Here is a 19,046-nt window from a genome sequence, read left to right as displayed (position 1 = left end):
CCGCTGCACGCCACCTAGTGGCGCCAGCCGGTACTACGGCTCCTTTTAGATTTTTACGTTCTGCCAATCCCAAGATGGCCGCGAACCGGAAGTGACGTAACGGCACTTTGAATTTTTGGCGGGAATTCAGTAATTGTTGCCTGGACTTCCTCTGCTTATTTAAGAGCCTCAGAAACACTCCAGCCTTGCCTTCTGATGGTTGTACCTATCTCGTATAGTGTCTGCTCAGTACGCGTTCCTGTTGATTTCCCGTTACCGACCCGGCTTGTTCCTGATACTGACTCCTGGCGTTTGACTCTGGCTTTCCTCACGTTTATCCTGACTTCTGGCTTCCTGACCTCGGCTTACCCTGCTACGATCCTGACTTCTGGCTTCCTGACCTCGGCTTGCTCATTGGCTATTCTATACTGGACTCTGGTTTTCTGTCTATTGGACTCGCACACGCTGCTCTACCTGATTACAGGTTCTACCATACGCTGTGCGTGACAGAATCAGAAGGCCAACATGAGACCTGCATCGGTAGGACAGCAGAGTTCTACGGAGGATCGTTTGGATGGGATGGATCATCGTCTGGATCAGTTTGCCCAAGCTCTCCAGACGTTGTTGCAACGCACCGACCCAGCGCTACAAGCTCCTCCTGCAATTGCGGTTCACCCACCACCACCTGCACCTGTCCATTCTGTGCCCGCTCATCTACCTCCCCCTCAACGTTATGATGGTGAGCCAGCAGCATGCAGAGGGTTCCTGAACCAGTGCGAGATTCATTTTGAACTTTCACCTTATGCCTTTCCTACTGAACGGGCTAAGGTGGGCTATGTGATTTCGTTACTCACGGGCAAGGCACTGGCTTGGGCCTCTCCACTATGGGAGAGAAATGCTCCTCCTGTTCGGTCCTATTCGGAATTCGTCTCAAGTCTGCGTTCTGTATTTGACGTTCCGGGAAGGAGAAGTACGGCATCAGCATCCCTGTTCTCTATCCGCCAAGGTTCCCGTTCTCTTCAGGAGTATTCCATCGAATGCCGCACCTTGATGGCAGAGGTCAACTGGACCAACGAGGCTCTAGTCGCCGCATTCCTGAATGGACTATCTGAATCCCTCAAGGATGAGATCGCGGCTAGAGACCTTCCTACGGACCTGGATGCGGTAATACAGTACGTCGCCCAGGTGGACTTACGTCTTCGTGAAAGACAAGCTCAACGCGAGAGCCTGAGACGACAGGAGAGGGGAGTGAGGGACACTGTACGTCATTTTTCCCAAGTTCCGTCCTCACCCATGGTGTCCGATTCTGCGGAGGAACCTATGCAGCTGGGGGCAGCTAGACTCTCGGAGCATGAGAGGAGCAGGAGGAGGAAGGAGGGATTATGCTTGTATTGTGGTCTGTCGGGACATTTTCTCAAGAACTGTTCTAAGAGGCCGGGAAACGCCCGCACCTAGGTAGGCTGAGGGGACCTACTATAGGTGTGATTAGACCATCCCCTGAAACCAAGATTACCCGCATGACGGTCCCAGTTCGACTCGTCTGGTCTAGGGGTTCCGTGAACACCTTGGCCTTTCTGGATTCCGGCGCCGCCGGCAACTTCATTGACTCTGAGTTTTGTACCCGGTTTCTGGTTCCCACCCTTCCCCTGCCCAACCCGTTGTCTGTGGAAGCTATCGACGGGAGGCCTCTTCTCCAAGAGCACATAACTCTTCATACGACTCCACTTACTCTCTCTGTGGGAGTGGTTCACAGCGAACCGTTGCAGTTGTTGCTCATCCGTTCCCCTTCTGTTCCGATTATATTGGGGTATCCTTGGCTGCGTAGTCACAACCCTTCCATTGACTGGTGTACCAACCAGATTACGGCTTGGAGCAGTTCCTGTAAGGATCATTGCCTCGTACCTCTGAGGACTACGTCGGTGACATTGAACTCCATCGGGACTTCACTTCTGCCTGAGGCGTATCGGTGTTTCGCGGACGTCTTCGACAAGAAGGAGGCGGAGAAACTACCCCCGCACCGACCTTATGACTGTCCCATCGATCTGCTTCCTGGTACCATGCCACCCAGAGGTCGGGTTTATCCGCTCTCTGTTCCCGAAACCAAAGCTATGGAGTCATACATTGAGGAGAATCTTCGTCGGGGTTTTATTCGCCGATCTACGTCGCCCGCAGGAGCAGGATTTTTTTTGTTAAGAAAAAGAATGGAGAGCTTCGCCCATGCATCGATTACAGAGGTCTTAACCGCATCACGAGACGTAACACATACCCCATTCCATTGATCTCCGAACTGTTTGACCGTTTGCGCGGTGCTACCATCTATACCAAGCTGGATCTTCGGGGGGCTTACAACCTTGTTAGAATTCGTGCTGACGATGAGTGGAAGACGGCTTTTAATACACGGTCGGGACATTACGAGTATACAGTGATGCCTTTCGGGTTATGCAATGCGCCAGCTGTTTTCCAGGAGTTCATCAATGACTGTCTCAGAGACTTCCTGCAACAGTTTGTCGTGGTGTATCTAGACGACATTTTGATTTACTCTTCGGATCTTCCGACTCATCGCACGCAGGTAGCTGAAGTACTACTTCGACTACGGCAACATGGGCTCTACGCCAAACTGGAGAAATGCGAGTTCGAGGTCCGCAAGGTCTTGTTTTTGGGGTATGTCATTTCCCCAGAGGGATTTGAGATGGACCCTTCCAAAGTACGGGCTATCAAGGACTGGCCACAGCCCGTGGGTCTGAAACCGTTACAACGCTTTCTGGGGTTTGCCAACTATTACAGACGTTTTATTAGAGACTATTCTAAGATTGCTGCTCCTCTGACAGCCCTGACCAAGAAAGGGGCCAATACCATTGAATGGCCACCCGATGCCGTCTCCGCTTTTGACCAGTTAAGGGAGAGGTTTACTACTGCTCCGGTACTGCGACATCCGGATCCTCTCTTACCGTTTGTCCTGGAAGTGGATGCCTCTGAGACAGGCGTGGGGGCTGTCCTATCCCAGAGGGCCTCATATAGCGGGCCACTACACCCGTGTGGATTTTTCTCCAGGAGATTTTCTTCTGCGGAGAGAAATTATGACATCGGCAACAAGGAACTGTTGGCGGTTATACTTGCTCTGGAGGAATGGCGACATCTACTGGAGGGGGTACAAGTTCCTACATTAATCTTAACGGATCATAAGAACTTACAGTACATCGAGACCACAAAATGTCTCAATCCTCGGCAAGCGAGATGGTCCTTGTTCCTGTCACGTTTTCCCTTTGTACTGACCTACCGTCCAGGATCCAAGAATGTCAAAGCGGACGCTCTCTCACGCATGCACACGTCTCCTGAAGAGGAGTGTCACGAACCCGAGGCGATCGTTCCTGCGACCAAGGTTGTGGCTGCTACCCGACTTACCTGTCATACTCCTCTGGTGGATCGTATTGCTAGTATGCAGACTCAAGCTCCTGTATCTCTGCCAGCTGGGAGGTTGTTCGTTCCTGTTCGTTTCCGGTCTCGAGTCCTCCGTCTTTCTCATGGTTCCAGGACGGCGGGACATCCGGGAATTACACGTACTAAGGAGCTCGTGTCCAGAACTTTTTGGTGGCCGAATTGGGCCAAGGACACTGTCCTATTCGTCCGGTCCTGTACCAAGTGTGCAGCTAATAAGTCTTCCAAGAGACTACCTGCTGGCCTGTTGCATCCTCTGCCTCTTCCTTCGACTCCGTGGACGCACATAGCCATGGACTTCATTGTGGACTTACCGAACTCCAGAGGTCACACTGTTATCCTTATGGTGGTTGATCGCTTTTCCAAGATGGCTCATATGATCCCGTTGAAGAAATTGCCCTCTGCTGCCATGTTGGCCGAAGTTTTTATACGCGAGATCGTCCGTCTCCACGGATTACCCACCGAGATTGTCTCCGACCGAGGTTCTCAATTCATAGCACGCTTTTGGCGTGAATTCACTAAGGCCTTGGGTATTACTCTGGCATTCTCATCCGCGTATCATCCACAGTCCAACGGAGCAGCGGAGAGGGCTAATCAACACTTGGAGCAATATTTGCGCCTGTTTGTCAATAACCACCAGGACAATTGGGTTAATCTGCTACCCTTCGCTGAATTTGCCCGCAACAACTCCGTACAGGAGTCCACAGGAGTATCGTCATTTTTCTGTTTGTATGGTCTGCATCCACAGTCCTTTCCCGGAACATTCCCCCCCTCGGCGGTTCCAGAATTACAGGAGAGATTGGCTACCATACGGTCCACGTGGTCTTCAGTATTAGAGGCGCTGCAACAGGCGGGCAGGCGTCAGGAACATCAGGCTAACAAGAGACGCTCCAGTGCTCCTGCGTATTTACCTGGAGAGAGGGTCTGGTTGTCTACCAGGTATCTCAAACTCAGGGTTCCTTCCATGAAGTTGGCTCCACGTTTTATTGGTCCTTTTCCTATTGTTCGTCGGATCAATCCAGTAGCCTACGAACTTCTCTTACCTCGTACCCTTCGGATTCCTCGAGTCTTCCATGTTTCGCTCCTGAAGCCTCTGGTGTGCAATCGATTTACTGCTACAAGACCTACTGTTGCGGGGACTTCTGGTGCAGATCCACCTCGGCGTTGTCCTCAGACGATTCTGGCCACTCGCAGACAACAGGGGAGCGTGCAATATTTGATCCACTGGAGAGGTCTTGGTCCAGAGAGTCGTTCCTGGGTACCCGCGGCTCGTCTCAACGCTCCTCGTCTGGTACGGGTCTTCCTCGCCAGGAGACGGGTTGGTCTTGCCAAGGGTCGTCCGGTGGCCGCCCCTTCGAGGGGGGGTACTGTCACATACCTGGCCCGGCAGCCGCCGAGAAGAAGGGGGAGACCTCCCACCGTGCCGCGGCAACCGCAGCCGCCACGGAGAAGAGGGAGACCCCCCACCGTACCGCGGCAGCTGCAACCGCCACGGAGAAGAGGGAGACCTCCCGCCTCTACACGGCAGCCGCCGCGGAAGAGGGGAGACCTCCCGCCTTGCCGCGGGAGCCGCAACCGCCGCGGAGAAGAGGGAGACCTCCCGCCTCTCCGAGACAGCCTCAGCCGCCGCGAGGGAGGGGAAGACCTCGCGGATCCACGCGTCGGTCGTCCTGTGTTGGAGCCAGGTCCGGTCCTGCTGCGTGCACGCGGTCCGCTGCACGCCACCTAGTGGCGCCAGCCGGTACTACGGCTCCTTTTAGATTTTTACGTTCTGCCAATCCCAAGATGGCCGCGAACCGGAAGTGACGTAACGGCACTTTGAATTTTTGGCGGGAATTCAGTAATTGTTGCCTGGACTTCCTCTGCTTATTTAAGAGCCTCAGAAACACTCCAGCCTTGCCTTCTGATGGTTGTACCTATCTCGTATAGTGTCTGCTCAGTACGCGTTCCTGTTGATTTCCCGTTACCGACCCGGCTTGTTCCTGATACTGACTCCTGGCGTTTGACTCTAGCTTTCCTCATGTTTATCCTGACTTCTGGCTTCCTGACCTCGGCTTACCCTGCTACGATCCTGACTTCTGGCTTCCTGACCTCGGCTTGCTCATTGGCTATTCTATACTGGACTCTGGTTTTCTGTCTATTGGACTCGCACACGCTGCTCTACCTGATTACAGGTTCTACCATACGCTGTGCGTGACAGTAAGTACCTGTTCTAACATTTTCCCAAATCTGGAAATTATTTTTTTCTTAAAATGGCTCTCTATAAATCCGTCTAAAATAGTTGGTGGACTCAAAGCTTTAAATTTAATAAAACTTGTAATTCTTAAATAAGAGAAATATTCCTTACTTGGGAGTGGAAACTTGGTTTGCACTTCTGTAAAATAATTAATTTCCAAAGGAGACCAAATATCCTCTATTTTAGTAATCCCATAAGAATGCCAGGCTTGTAAATCAATATCCTTAATAAGTAATTGTAGCATTTCTACAGGAGTGTAGAGTGACCATGAATCATTAGAACCAACTTTTTCCTTAAAGCTGAACATATTGTTCAGGATGTTTAATATCAAGGGGTTAGATATTTCTAATTCCCTTATAACTTTGGGGTTGAGCCAGTAAAAATGAAATGGCGGCATTTCCATCTCTCGTATTTGTACCAGGGTAGATCTTGGCCACATTTGACATCCCAAGCTAAGAAATACTCAAACATACAAAATTAAGTCCATCCTGAGAAATATTTTTAGTTAATATGGAGCGTGAGATTCTCGGTTTCTTACTTAGCCATACAAATGAAAAAAACATTTTGTCAAATTGATTTAAAATCTTTAAGGGCACTAGAAGTGGGATAGTTAAATTAGGTTAGGTATGACATATGCTTTTAATATATTTAGTCTGCCGAAATTTCCAATCATTGCCATTCTGCCAATTGAGTTTTCAAACAGTCAAAAAGAGTCATATGGTTATTATTAATTATATCATTAAAATTATGGTAAATTTTAATACCTAAATAGTCAAACAGCTTACAGTTTACCTAAGGAAATTTATGTAATATTTTTTCAGGACAACAAATGTAATCTATGCAATATTTTTTCAGGACAACTAGGTCTCATAGACTGGTCACATGGACATGGGGGGCTGAGCACATTTCTCCCCACAAGAGGCCTGGCTACTTCTCATAGTTTTGCTATGCTTATAGTTATATGACAAATTGATAATCTTACACAATAGGCTGTATAATGACCGGAACGTAATCATTTATTTTACCACACAATACAATCCTAAAGCTTCCCTTATGAACATAATTGTGAAAAGAATTAAGGCACATCCAGATCCAAAGGGTGTTATTGAGAGGCACCCCACTTCTATTGTGTTTCACTAATTCTTTTTGCATAATAACCCTACTCTTCCTAAACTTATTTTTTACTTCATTCTATAAAGAAAGAATAGCCTAGTCTCTGCACCCTCTCAATTGTTTATGTACAGAGGTTATCTATTTTGTAGAGTGCCCTTGTGGTATAAAGTATATGTAGAACAGATGAAAAATTATTTTAAGAACAGATTATATAAACATATTAGAAATATAAAACTGGGAGTCAATTCACATAGTGCTTCAAGTCATTTTAACCCCTTAATGACAAGACTTTAGGACAAAGGCTGTTTTAACATGTTTGCGGTGTTGCTGTAATTTTCTCATTTAGTGCACCCAAACACATTTTTTCAGGACAAGCAGGCTTTCTTTAGATGCAATTATTTTTATCATATCATCAAATTTAATATAAAAAATATATGTTTTTTTTGTTTGTTTTTTAAAAAAAAGGACTCTCTCTTATTTGAAAACTCTCTTACTAATTTGCAGAAACTAATGAAAAGCCTACTAAATAGATTCTAATACTTGTCTTGAGTTAAGAAATACCCCATGTTTTTGTATACTTTCTTGCACATTATAGGGAAATAAGTGCAAGTAGCATTTTGCCATTCGAGATATCGTTAAAGCCGGCCACTTCCCCTATCAAACCATATATGTTTTAAAACCAGACACCCCAGGGTATTTCAAATGCTAGTATTTTAACACTTTCCATGTCAGGATTTTTGAAAGATACGGCACTTATTTTTACATTTTGTTGGAACTGGATTGTTCCCCCAATGGTGACATCACAGCTTAATTAGGTTTAAATGTTAAATTTGTATATATTTTTTATACCTATATTTATTCTTTATCATTTTTTGAATTCCACTAATACGCCATTGATAGCCTAAACTCTTGTAAAAACGGGCGTCCGCCATATACTGTATGACGGCTCGGGTAGGGGCCAGACGGGGCCCCTGATGCCAATCTCGGTGTTCGTAGATTGTAGTGACTATTTTTCTGGCACATCGTTGGTTATTAAGGGGTTAAATTATAGCATAATTCTTGTCCATTAGGCCTAATATTTATTGTTATTGACAAGGGTGGAGAGGGGCCAATTTTATAAATTAGAAAGAATAGAGGCCAGATGGATATTTGAGTTGGGAACTATATAATTTTTGCTCTCAATGATTTTTACAATTGATTTGAGAATTATTTACATGTATGCATGTGTATGTTATAAAGCTCTTCCTCACCTGTTGCTTCTGTAACTCAAATTGCTATGTTATATACTACTTGCTGTGTCTACCCATAGTACAGTGCTGGAGAATATGATGGCGCTATCTAAAAGAATAATTATATTATGCATGCATATATATTTGTGTATAGATACATGTGTGTTGTATATGCATGGACATATATGCGCATTTTGTATCTATTTTTTGGTTATTACTTTATGTGGTTGATGTTTATGGGATGTTCTGCTATGAAAAGGAGATTGTGAATGAAGAAGTTAAAATAATGGATACGCAGTAACGCTACCATCAAAAGTCATCTTGGATTCCAAAGCAAATGTTTACTAAATAGTTTAGTCACACTTTAGTTTACATAAGACATATACATATACTCCATACGGAAAAATTGGCTAACATTCTTTTAAATTTAGTGTGAAAAGCCTTCTTAATGAACTACTGACAAAGTAATTAAAATAATAAAAAACACCTAAAGCTAATACCGTATTTGCTCGATTATAAGACGAGGTTTTTTTCAGAGCAAATGCTCTGAAAAATACCCCTCGTCTTCTAATCGGGGTCGTCTTCTAATCAGACCTCAAATAGAGTCTGATTAGGAGACTAAGATCCAGATCCCCCGCACAGCTGCAGGGGACCTGGATCCTCCTGTCTCACCCCCCCCCCCATCATACACACACTTACCGGTGCTTCCTGCTGTATTGCCGGGGCAGCGGGTTGACGTCTACGCGATCCGCGTAGACAACGTCCGCTGCAGCCGGAAGGAGGTGTGGCTAGCAGCGGGGGTTGTCTGCGTCCGTCGCGCAAACCTTCCCCGACTGTCAGAGATCAGAGTTCCCCGCACCGGTGCGGGGAACTCTGATCTCTGACAGCCGGGGAAAGTATACGCGACGGACGCAGACAAACCCCCGCTGCCAACTCCACCTCCTTCCGGCTGCAGCAGAAGGCGACGTCAACCCGCTGCCCCGGCTGGAAGCACCGGTAAGAGAGGGCTGAGAGGGGAGGGGAGAGTGTGTGTGTGTGTGTGTGTTAGTTAAATGGGGGTATAGGGTGTGTGTGTGTGTGTGTGTGTGTGTGTGTGTTAAATGGGGGCATAGGGCATTTCTGGAGTGGCGTTAAGGGGGCATTTAATAGAGCACTCTGCCTCCTGAAATGCCTTATACACCTATATGCCACTCTGCCCCATAATATGCATTTTAACCCCCTAAATGCCAGAGTGGCATATAGGGGTATAAGGCATTTCTGGAGGCAGAGTGCTCTATACAATGCCTTTTAACTCCCTTAATGCCACTCTGCCTCCTGAAATGCCTTATACCTCCCTATATGCCACTCTGCCCCATAATATGCATTTTAACCCCCTAAATGCCAGAATGGGATATAGGGGTATAAGGCATTTCTGGAGGCAGAGTGGCATATAGGGGTATAAGGCATTTCTGGAGGCAGAGTGGCACATAGGGGGTCAAAAGGCATACCATGGGGCACAGTGGCATATAGAGGGTTAAAAGGCATATCATGGGCCACAGTGCCATATTGGAGTGGCAAGCCTGGGGGCAGATGTGCGTAACTGGGGGACAGGTTGGAAAATACAAGAAATAAAAACAAAAAAAATATTTTTCTCAATCATAGCTTTTATTAAAAAAAATAGTTTACATGAATTAACATTTACTGGTAAAACTTTTTTCCTTTAGGGTCGTCTTATATTCAGGCTTTTTCTTTTTTTCCTAAGTTAATATTCAGATTTTGGGGGGTCGTCTTATAATCAGGGTCGTCTTATAATCGAGCAAATACGGTAATAAAACATCTATAAAGATAACGTAGGTGGTTTGTATAGTTTTCTAATGTTATAGCAACTGGATATCCAATAAACTTACATTTGCTGTATTCTTATAACTATTGTTCATTGTATACCTGGTGGAAGCGCGGACGGACTGCCCATATTTAAAAGCCTCAAACTTAGGATAAACCCCCTCCAAGGATTAAAGCAGGCAGTAACTCTCATTTCTACCTATCCGTGTGTATAAATAGCACCTCAGCTGCATACACATCAAAATTATTATTATGAACCTTCACATACATGCCATGCATACCAATAACTATAAAGCAAGCACCCATGCATTTGTATTATTTACATGTGTGGTCATGCACAGATAAGACGGGACGTGACTTCCTCCGGTTATCTCTCTCTGTCCCTCCCTCAACGCACACCGCCCCACCCCTGTGACCCCAATACCTGCTCCCCCGGCACCCACCCCTCCTCCTTCCGGTATCTCCGCCTCATGACACCACTGCTCCGGCTCTTTATTCCACCGTCCGCAACACACCAGACCCGTCACCCACCACCACCACGCAACGTCCAGCCCCCCGACTCCCTAACTTGCAATCTCATTGGTTTACGCTCACTGTCGCCCGGCCCCGCTACCGTTTCATTGGTTCGTTCAACTGCCTCGCACGCATACAAAGCCTCTCTTCCTCAAGCCCAACGCACGCAAGCCGCGCTAGGGTATTCTTCGAGCTGTACGCACAATGCGTACCGATAATTGATTGAGGCATTCTTGAAGAGTATTATACGTTGTGAATAGAAGTAGAAGGCGGAAGTGTTGTTGAGCTGCAAAAGGATAAATAAGGTTGCCGAAGACAAAAGACACAACACAGGACTTAATTTAATTCCCAGCGTGAATATGTGGATGGAATCTCCTCGATGTGCAAATGCTTATCAGTATCTAGTTTCCATTTCAGATCATTGTGATACACCTGTACAACACAGTCTTCCTGAATCTTGCTTACTACTTTCATATCAGAGGTCAAGTCATCAGATGCTTTTTATTTCAGATAAGGTGTAAACGTTAATATATTATATATTATATATTATGACTGAATTAGGCAAAGTTCTCACACATATGTATCCCCCTACGAAATTATATAATTTTATTAAAACAAATTAAAGGTAAATATCAGCCCATTGGCAGCAAATTACATTTTCTAACATTTTAATTGCATTCTACGAAAAAGTAAGTAGAAGTGAAGATCAGGGTGTTGCAGTGGATGTAATCTACTTGGATTTTGCCGAGGTGTTTGACATGGTTCCACACAATAGGTTAGTATTAAAACTGAAGGAAATTGGTCTAGATGCAAATTCTTGTTCTTGGGTAGAACATTGGCTTAGAGATAGAGAACAGAGAGTTGTTATAAATGTTATATTTTCAAGCCGGTCAAAAGTGGGGGCAAATTTGCAGGGGGGCAAATCTAATCTAAACGGCCGCTGGGTGTTTATGCCGCCGGCCGGCGCTACTACAATTTTTACTTACTATATATTTTTTTTTGTATTCGTTAAAAAAAACGGTAGTGTCACCTCCGTCCCCAATCAGCCCCTCCCAGTGTCACCTCTGTCCCCTTTCAGCTCCCCATGTCATTGCTGTCCCCCATCAGCCCCAACCAGTGTCACCTCTGTCCCCAATCAACCCCCCCATGTCATTACTGTCCCCATTCAGCTCTCCAGTGTCACCTCTGTCCCCAATCAGCTCTTCCAGGGAATTAATATTTGAGAGTGTATTGGCCCACTTGATCCTGGTAGAGTACTCATATTAGCCTTAAAAAACACTTTCCCTGCTGCTGTGTACTATACGTTCCATAATTCTCAGACAGTATCATGGGGGACATTTACCTGGCTGAGCATCAGGGGGAGATTAGGTTTTGTGGGTTTTTTTACCATCCTTTGTTGCTATTAAATTTACTTATGTTAAACCACATTTGAATCATATTTGTATTTTTATAATCAATATGCGTTAGAAAATCAGGAAAAGATGGGCTGATTCGGTGGCACAATGGGCCACTTGACTTGACTTGCCCCCCCAGGCCTTAGGCTGTCAGCCCGCCCCTGCCCAGGAGTTACCCTCTTCCTGGAGAAGAGGCATCATTACGTAAATTTTTAAGAAGGGTGAGAGATCAAATTTAGAGAACTGGAGGCCTATCACCCTACTGAATGTTGGCTATAAAACAGAATAAACAGAACAAAATCTGTTATAGATAAGGTCATTCACCCAGATCAGATCTGTACTAGCCCAGGATATGGGAACATCTCAATGTAATACGTGATCTGATCTGGTATCAGAAAGACTGTAAACGAAAACTGGCCATTTTTTCAGTTTTTTTCAGATTTTTTAAAAAAGCTTTTGATCGTGTATCACATGAATATGTCTTTAAATGGGGATGCACCAAAAAGAAAATTCTGGAACGAAACCAAAAATCCAGGATTCACTTGGCTGAAACCGAAAATGACCCCCCCCACATCTTTAAAAAAAAAATAACCACACCAAAATTGGACAATATATTGGACATATATATGATTGTTAACAGCAATCACACTCCTATCATGCCCAGGCATGCCCAGATTCCAGCATGTACTGGCTGACTTGGCATGATAGGAGTGTGATTGCTGTTCGTTGTTTTTTTGGTCCAATTCTGGTGTGCTAACCACACTTTTATTAAAAGTAACACACCAAAATTGGACAGAAAAATTCAATAACAATATTAAAGTGTGGTTAGCACACCAAAAACATAGAAATTGACTGCAGACAAGAACTATTCGGCCCATCCAGTCTGCCCAACCTCTGAATTCCTTTCTTAGTCCCTGGCCTTATCCTATATCTAGCTTAGCCTTATGCTTATCCCATGCTTGCTTAAATGTCTTCACTGTATTAACATCTACCACTTCTGCTGGAAGGCTATTCCATGCATCCACTACCCCTTAATAGTAAAGTAATATTTCCCTGGTAACACACAGATAGAAAGATAGACTCCTCCTCCATACCTGAGATAGGGCAGGACAATATGCATTGTGGGGTACTGCAACTGGGCTTTTAACCGACCTGCTTACCCGAGCCCTGACAAAAGTACTATATTCTTTAGTAGGGTTGTACAAGAGTTTTTCTTATATGTCTTTTCATCACTGAGTATCCTATTTGCTTCTTGTAAATATAATTTCTAATCCATAATGATTACAGCCCCCGTTTATCAGCAGACTTTTTAACATTCTGATGGCTGTGTGTTCCTCTCTAGTTAAATTTTGTTTCCTATTTGCTGTCCTCAATTTTTCAAAGTCCTTTATTATTAAATCCATGGACACTTCAAGATGCTCACTCTTTTATTGTGTAGGGAAACATTTGGTTTTTAACATTGCATGTTTAGAACTATGTTTATCTATGTTCCTATCTATGCTACCCTGTGTTTTGCTGGCATTAACAAAGAAACGTTTAATAGTTAATTTTCTTAAAACATTTCTGGGCGTCCATAAACAAGGTAAATGGACTTGATTTTTTATTAAGAGCAAATTTTAACCCCTTACTTAACAACTGTAATTATGACTTTTCTAGTTGCACGGATGATATTTTTACTACCCCTACACCATAAATCTCTTGTTTATTTTTCTTTCTTCTTTCTCACTGTCCTCTTGATTCATTAGAATTTTCCTTTTTTTTCCCATGGACTGTGGAACCAAAGTGTATATTTCAGTGCACCTTATAAAGGTAGTACTCACTTCTTTGAACTTTTTCTCATTGGAACTTCCAGTGCAGTATACATTCATCAACTGTACCTTTTAAATTATATTTTATTATATTTTTAAATATTTTTCTCTTTTTTTCCTTTGATGAATCAAAGATTGTACATTATAGATTGCAACATTTCAAAGGGTGTACATTAATCATGTGCATACAATATGATCAGGGCAGGTTTGACTTGGCAAGTACAATCATATGTATCTAACAAATAAAATGTTCAACAAAATTGAAGAAAAAACAAAAAACAGTAAACCACAAACCATAGTGGTAGCATGCAGCAAATTGTGTATTCAGAGAAAGCGATGAGGCATCAATATAGTACTGTCAAGGAGGTTACTCGTGTTGAGTGCAAAATTGGAAAGAGCGAAACCGGGGTTTTTTTTGCCTTCTTTTGGATAAACAGCAACAAATTAACAGATATAGGAAAGGCTGAACTTGATGGACGCATGTCTTTTTTCAGCCTATATAACTATGTAACTATGAGTGTCAAAGCTGCTGGCTTGTGTAAGCATATAAGAGATTCGTGACACGGGAGGTTGTGAAAGAACTCACAGAAGGATATCCGACTAAGAATGATCACCAACGGTACTCAAAGGCTATCAGCGGTGATCAGGCATGGCCAGATTGAGTGAACTCAAAATTATGTATATTCCCGCGAATAGTGTACCCATGTAAACTATATGTTGTTTTTTCAAGGAGAGATACCATAGTTAGATAATTAGCTGAAAATTTGGGATGAGAAACTTTTAATATATTTTCCCCTCTGAATCCTCACAAAATTAGGTGAAGTGACAGAAAATCCCCTTCAAATGTATCAATTCAGGTGTCCTGATTTCAGAAATATATTTATATAGAATTTTCATACTTCTCAGAACTTATAGGGAACATACTATAAGGTGTACATTATTTTTTACAAAACCGTTGTACCTGAGACCCCCCTCCTCCTCTCAGCCGCAACACCCACCTCCACGGAGAAGCCTTGATTGCAGCTTTTTTGAATAGATTATCATCTAAAGGACGAGATAGCTGCCAGGGACCAGCCTACCGATCTGGACGCAGTAATCGCATATGTTACCCAGATTGAACTTTGTCTCCGCGAAAGGAAATTGCAGAGAGAAAGCCAAAGAGCACGAGAGAGGGAGAAGATCCAACATATGACTGGCTCCGCAGTTTATTCCATCACCTATGACTCCTTTTGCCTTCGAAGAACCCATGCAGCTGGGTGCCACCAGACTTTCTGAGCAAGGGAGGTCTAGGAGGAGAATGGAGGGACTTTGTATGCACTGCAGAGCGGCAGACCATTTAGTTAGATCTTGTCCCAAGAAACCGGGAAACGCCAGCACCTAGGGTGGTTAAGGGGAACTGTTTTAGGTGTACTGGGACTGTCCCCTGAGATATTACTCGTATGATTGTTCCAGTTCGTTTGTCCTGGTCTATGGGTTCAGTTTTCACAGAGGCTTTTACTGGATTCTGGAGCTGCAGGGAACTTTGTTGACTCTAACTTCTGCAAGCAGTACCTTATTCCCACAATTCTGAAAGAGACTCCTGTACGGCTCGAGGCCATCGATGGCAGATCTCTTCATCCTGCCCAGGTCACCCGTACTACGATTCCACTAACACTGTCTGTGGGTCTGGTACATGCTGAGGAATTGCAGTTCCTGGTCATCTGTTTCCCCTCAACTCCTATAATTCTGGGATTTCCATGGCTACAGTCACACAATCCCGTCATTGATTGGACATCCAGACAAATCACGTCCTGGAGTAAAGCATGTGAGACTTGCCTCTTTGTTGACTACTTCCGAAGCCCCGACAACACTTCTTCCTAGACAATACCAGGACTTTGCGGACGTCTTTAACAAAAGGAAGGCTGAAAAGCTGCCTCCACATAGACCATATGACTGCCCAATTGATCTTCTTCCTGATACCATGCCACCCAGAGGTCAGGTCTACCCTTTTCCATACTTGAGACTAAGGCTATGGAGACCTACATCGAGGAAAATCTCAAAACGTGGGGCGGCCGGTGGTGGATTTTTTTTTTCCGGAAAAATAACAGTGAATTGCGTCCATGTATTGATTACCGAGGGCCGAATAGGATCACCAGACCTAACCGATATCCTATTCCCCTCATTTCTGAACTGTTCAATAGGTTACAAGAGGCCACTATCTATACCAAACTAGACCTCAGTGGGGCCTATAACCTAGTTTGTATCCCAGCTGGTCACAAATGGAAAACCGCATTCAACACACGTTCAGGACACTATAATCCCTGGTAATGCCATTAGGATTGTGCAACCCCCCCCCGCGGTCTTCCAGGAATTCATCAATGACTGTCTCAGAGACTTTCTCCAGCAATTAGTCATTGTCTATCTGGACAGCATTCTTAGCTATTCATCAGACTTACCTACCCATCGCAGGTCCGTTGTGGGCTAACTCGCCTTCAACAACATGGACTGGAGAAGTGTGAGATTCGCAAGGTGACCTTTTTGGACACATCTAAGGTAGAAGCAATCAAGGACTGTCCGCAGCTTGGTGGCCTCAAGACTTTTCAACGATTCCTGAGTTTTTCCAATTACTATAGACAGTTCATTCGCAATTATTCAAAGATCGTGGCACCCCTAACGGACTTGACCAGGAAAGGGTCCAATGTCTCGGGAGTGGTCACTTGAGGCTGTCTCCGCCTTCGCGCTCCTCAAGGACAAATTTACTACGACTCCTAGCCTTTGTCCTAGAAGTAGATGCCTCTGAATCTGGAGTTGGTACTATACTTTCTAAACGAGCATCTTACAGAGGTCCTCTTCATCCTTGTGGGTATTTCTTGAGATATTTTTCTTTGGCTGAGAGGAACTAGGATGTAGGTAATAAGGAACTGCTGGCGGTCATTCTGGCCCTGGAGGAGTGGTGTCATCTGCCAGAAGGAGCCTCTATAGGGATCATAAGAACCTACAATATATTGAATATGCCAAATACCTCAACCCACGCCAGACCAGATGGGCCCTCTTCCTCTCTTGGTTTCCGTTTGTGCTAATTTACCGCCTGAGTTCTAAAAACACCAAGGCGGACTCATATGTCACGTATACATATGATACCGGAGGAGGAGCCTGAACCCATCTAAGGTTATTGCAGCAGTCGATCTACATTGTAGCGTTCCTCTTCTAGATTGTATCATACAGTCTCAAACCCAGGCTCCTGTGTCTTTGCCTTCCGGAAAGTTGTTTGTTCCTTCCAGCTTGTGAATACCGTTAGTATGCATGCTTCATGGATCCAGAACATCAGGACATTCTGGAGTAGCTCACACCAAGGATCTAATGTCACTGAATTTTTGGTGGCCACATTGGGGGAGTGATACTATGGCTATTGTCCTGTCTTTTTCACACACACATTGTACTTTAGGTCCATATTTACTCCTGGTATATGTCAATATGTGTTCAGCAATATCTCTTGAGTATAGTGATACCCCCCATGCACTGGTTTGTTTGGGGGCTACAAATCCACATTTGGGACGCGTGCATTTTTCAAATTGGAAATTTGACATGTGGTCATCCTGCACAGGGGTGTAAATTTGGACATTGTTCAACCTGGCCAATTTGTGTAAATATTTTATTATTGTTACGGTCAGGTAGACGAGGGATCCAACAATGCAGGTAAGCACAGCTAAAGAAAGTCCAGAACACAGTCCGAGGTCGAGGGCAACAGCAGGCAGTAAGGTCAAAAACAATCCGAGGTCAGGGCAGGTAGATCAGGTGCAAAACGGTAAACAGGTCCGGGTTCGTAGGCAGGCAGAGAAGAATCGTGGTCGTTTAAACAGGCAAGAGGTCGGTACACAAGGCAGAGATCAAAATAGAATGAGAACTATAGCACACCCAACGCTAGAGAACGTTTAGAACGGGCAAAGACAAGGCAAACTAATGGGGTTTAAATAGAAAAGGAAACACTCACGTCATCATATATATTTTCATGTGACAACACTGAATAAATGACACTCTTGTAAAATAGAGTGTACAGCCTGTATAACAGTGTAAATTTGCTGTCCCCTCAAAATAACACACAGCCACAGTCTAAACCTGTCATGTTCTACCCAGGCTGTGGAGCTGCATATCTCAATCTTGCTATAGTTTCTCTGTTTTGCTTCAATACGTTTCTGGATTTCCTTATGCTCTGCTCTGATCTGCCATTCTTTGCTTCTAGTTCTGCTCTTTCAGCTCGTTTCCATTATAAGGTATGCCCCAACCGTGTGTTCTGTTTGTCTCAGTCTGCAGTCTAAAGGTATGTCTCATTGCTATGTGTTTGGATTTCATGTTTGGTTTGTTTTGTACCTCTGTAAGCAGGGTTTAGTGTTCGGACCCACCGTCATTGGAGTAATTTGGCGTAGTGGTGGGCTAAGCATACTATGGCCATAAGATGTGACGGAATCTCCAATCGTTATCATATAGTCCTAGGCTAGTTCCTGTATGTATGTGTGTCAGTCTGTGATGTAACCTGTGGGGTGTCCTGTCCTGTTCATGTCTGATCTTGAGTATTCCTTGTCCTGTTCCATGTAGTGCCCTGTATCATGTATATCTTGTCTGTTATGTTTCTCGTCTGGTCTTCCTATCCCTTGCTCACTATGTTTCAGCTATTACTCTGCTTAGCTTCCACACTCGCAACCTGCAGCATCCCGCACGAGTCTAGTGTTATGTCTCATGCCTGTTCCAGGGTGTCTGCAGGATTTAACTTCGATCTGGACTACATCCGCTGCTATATCAGGGCACTGGTAGAGGTTGAAGGGGTGGGAGGTCAGCCTATCAGTGCTCAGACCATACGCCGCACACTGCATCAAAATGGTCTGCATGGCTGTTGTCCCAGAAGGAAGCCTCTTCTAAAGATGATGCACAGGAAAGCTCGCAGTTTGCTGAAGACAAGCAGACTAAGGACATGGATTACTGGAACCATGTCCTGTGGTCCGATGAGACCAAACGTATTTGGTTCAGATGGTGTCAAGCGTGTGTGGCAGCAACCAGGAGATGAGTACAAAGCATGGTGGTGGGAGTGTCATGGTCTCGGCCTGCATGAGTGCGGCCGGCACTGGGGAGCTACAGTTCATTGAGGGAACCATGAATGCCAACATTCTGAAGTAGAGCATGATCCCCTCCCTTTGGAGACTGGGCCGCAGGGAAGTATTCCACGACCCCAAACACACCTCCAAGACGACCACTGCCTTGCTAAAGAAGCTGAGGGTAAAGGTGATGGACTGGCCAAGCATGCCTCCAGACCTAAACCCTATTGAGCATCTGTGGGACATCCTCAAACGGAAGGGACGCAAGGTCTCTAAAATCTACCAGCTACGTGATGGAAGAGGACTCCAGTGGCAACTTGCGAAGCTCTGGTGAACTCCATGCCCAAGAGGGTTAAGGCAGTGCTAGAAAATAATGGTGGCCACACAAAATATTGACACTTTTGGCCCAATTTGGACATTTCCACTTAGGGGTGTACTCACTTTTGTTGCTA

This window comes from Sceloporus occidentalis, unplaced genomic scaffold, assembly GCF_023333645.1.
Source record: "Sceloporus occidentalis isolate IW3139 unplaced genomic scaffold, rSceOcc1.0.p SCAF_146, whole genome shotgun sequence".
Lineage (NCBI taxonomy): Eukaryota > Metazoa > Chordata > Lepidosauria > Squamata > Phrynosomatidae > Sceloporus > Sceloporus occidentalis.
Note: the sequence above shows the minus strand (reverse complement) of the source record.